The sequence below is a fragment of the Triticum dicoccoides genome, unplaced genomic scaffold (genome assembly GCF_002162155.2).
Source record: "Triticum dicoccoides isolate Atlit2015 ecotype Zavitan unplaced genomic scaffold, WEW_v2.0 scaffold130788, whole genome shotgun sequence".
Classification (NCBI taxonomy): Eukaryota; Viridiplantae; Streptophyta; class Magnoliopsida; order Poales; family Poaceae; genus Triticum; species Triticum dicoccoides.
Genome location: NW_021192117.1, coordinates 16,830 through 19,999, shown reverse-complemented (window position 1 = coordinate 19,999; position 3,170 = coordinate 16,830). Strand labels below are relative to the sequence as shown.

Genomic DNA, 3,170 nt, shown 5'->3' with positions numbered 1-3,170 from the left:
CGGCTTACATTCCACTTTGGTAACCTATAAATTCCGTTTGTTAAGGCAATAACTCACTGTAATTTATTTACAGTAGACTGAATATTTACAACATAATTTCCGGGTAATTTTTAGGAAGCGGTCACGGTGTGATTTACTGGCCTGTTTTGCAACTACGATGTGTTTGACCGTTCTAGGGAGCAATCATCTCTATTCCTAATATAGCAGTTGGTGAATAGTCCGCTGGTGTTTTTTCGTTCGTTTTATTTCGCTGGTTTTATTTCGTCTCCCTCCCACCTGCCTTTTCGCTTCACCACCCACATAAATCCATCAGATTAGTTACCATATATTCGTGCTTGATCTGGCAGGTGTCGATTCAATTTAATCATGTAAATATTTGATAATTAAGAATTCAAAAATAATACCATATACAGAAGATCACCTTCCAAACAAATCACCTCCCTCTCCGATTTATTTCTCCCACCGATCTCCTTCCATACTAATAAAGTATGCATTACATTCCTAACGAAGAGAGAAAATAAAAAAAGAACCCCCACCCGCACGACCCCTCCCACGCCTCCAGTGCGCCGCCACCCGTCACCACGTTGCTGCGCCGCCACCCCCCACCTCCAGTGCGCCGCCTCCAGTGCCCAGCCACCCACCGCCACGCTGTTGCGCGCCGCCGGGCGCGGCGACGGCGATCTCCGGCCAGATCCGGCTGAAGAGGCGAGTAGGAGTTGGATCCTGTTCAGGGGACGGTGTGGAGATGATCTAGGAGGCGCGGGAGGAGGTCCAGCGGCGGGGTTAGCGTCGCCAGCCGCCACGCCGACGCCCACCCTCGCACCGGCATCACCTGAGGCAAAAAACCGCATAGACGCTCCTCCTCTCCCGGACAAGGTCTCAAAAGAGACGCCGCCGCCGATCTGGGGATACGCCGTCGCAGATCACCAAGACGCGGCTGTCGCGGACCACCAGGACGTCAGCAGCGGCGGCGCCTCAGATACGTCATGGACCAGGACGCGGCCGTCGCCGATCAGGAACAGGACACTGCTGTCGCGGATCCCAGGACTGCCGGCGACGCCGCCTCAGATACCCACACCAACCGCCAGCCGCTGCCCACCACATCGACCAGCTCCAAGGTTTGTTCCTTCTCCTCTTCATACCTTTTCTCACCAACGAGCAGCACGAGGATGCAGCAGCGGCCTGCTAAGAAAGAACCAAAGGCCCCTGTTCGTGCATCTCTTTCTATGTATGTGGATAAATGGGAGGCTGGGTTATGCAGTCGAGTTGTTTGATAAAATGTGCACAAAGAGCATGATCCATGGCTCTGTTTCTTCATGATTAATTTCTTCCTATTTTGAGATGCACATGAACATTTTTCAGATGGTGGTATGTGGTTTTCTTGGCAGCGGCGTCGGGATCAGGCTCCAGTTCCCCCTACCCCACATTGTTGTTGTTGTTGCTGCTGCTCCAGTTCCAATTCCAGCGAGTGCCAGCGATGGGGATGCTCGGATCGCAGTCCCTGCTCTCATTTTCCTCCAGCCTCTGGTAACCCTCCTCCTCACCCGCTTCGCCTAAGCGGGATTCATAGGTTAGTTTAGTTTGGAAGTGTTCACTGGGCTTGTATGTTTCATTCCTAACATGCTAGCTCCTGCCTAAACACGCATTAGAGAATCTCATGTATGTAATAGAAGATACACAAATGTGGTTTTCCAGGGAGCATCAGCTACGTCTTATGTGGGGATGAACCGAGTGATAGGAAAATATTTTTTTGAATGCAATGGGAAGGCGAAAAACGACACGCCTTGGTGAAGCAACTCTGAGATTCGGTAAGGATAATCAAGTCTGCAATCAAATCCAAAAGCAGGGGCAGAGAAAAACGTTAAAAATACTTTTTAGCTATTGATTGAAGTGACCGGTAATTAGTAGCAGGAGCAACAGTTGTAGTAAGAACCTACCTAGGCATATTTTCTCTCTTTCCTATCACATGGCCCAGTGAACAATCAGATGGATAAAACTGATCTTGTTTTGTGCATCATGGATTTTCCTCAACTGAATGAGTAGAAACATAAGTGTGTAATGTAGTAGCCCCTCAATTCCATTGTTATAAATATTATAGTTTGTCAATCCTGCTGACCTGATCGTAACAGTTGTTTAAAAGGAAGTGATCACATCACTATTTAGATTTTACTTTTTTTTAGTGCTTGAACATAAGATTAGTTTGTCCCCCTTCTTTTTACCCTTCATGCTAACATAATAAATACATATTTGAACTGAATTGGTTGTATTACATATGCCACGAAGGTTGTTGCCACTTGAAGCTCGATTTCCATCAGCCCCTCTTTCAATTCACTTGCATCGTTTCAGCTTTGCATTGTACTTCTTTGACGAATTACCTCATCCAATTGGCTTTAATTCGGAGCATCAATCTTACTAATTATCATTGCCTTAACTTTCCATATGAACCTCTTACAGGAAACAAGGACTCCTATTTGTCTGTAGAGCATGTGGAGCTGTTGGGCAAGCAGAGTTCTATCTGGGTATTCAGGTAGCTGAGGATAACAGGGAAAAGGAAAATCTCCAGGCTATCATGCATACCATGCACCTCTAAGGCTCGTGCTGTGAGGTCAGTTCAATTTTAATCTCTGGTAATTTAGTGTATTCTCAGACCAGTCAACCATTTATAGTTTTTCTAACTCACCTTTGTAAATATTTGGCACCACAACACTACGTAGTTTCTATGTTTTAGCTTTGAGTTGTCAATTTTGTAACTTTGCAGTATTTCCTTTGATTTTGGCGTGTATAAACTCATTTTTAATTTTGCGGTGTTCCTCCGATTTTGGTCATGAGTCGAACAACTGAGAATTCGAGAACCAAGTTGCCGCTTATCACTTCAGGAGAAATAGGTTGACTAAACCTATTGACTGTTGTTGTCTTAGTCGCTTGGATCTTGGGTTCATTATATCTTATATTGTTGTGAGCTATTTCTGATGCATTTTGTGATATTTATATCATAGTCTGTTCCGAGCTTCATAGAAATTTCTAAGGAATGAATAGATAATGGCATGCAAAGTTTAACTGTAATTATAAGTTCATAAGGTTTAATAGGTTCAAATATTGGTAGCACAATATCCGATGTTGTCATGATGGCGCTTCTGATTATATGCAAGTGCCTGGTTTTCATATACTCT

General features: G+C 45.0%; 1 long non-coding RNA gene across 1 annotated transcript in view; it reads left to right on the top strand.

Annotated features, from left to right (window-relative positions):
* The first annotated feature begins 1,387 nt into the window (after positions 1-1,387).
* The window catches only part of LOC119343516, a 2,579-nt gene continuing 796 nt past the window's right edge, over positions 1,388-3,170 (top strand). Inside the window, exons 1-3 of the long non-coding RNA XR_005166132.1 lie at positions 1,388-1,570; positions 1,696-1,808; positions 2,455-2,605. This is a non-coding gene — a long non-coding RNA (uncharacterized LOC119343516). The remainder of the gene's footprint in view (positions 1,571-1,695; positions 1,809-2,454; positions 2,606-3,170) is intronic.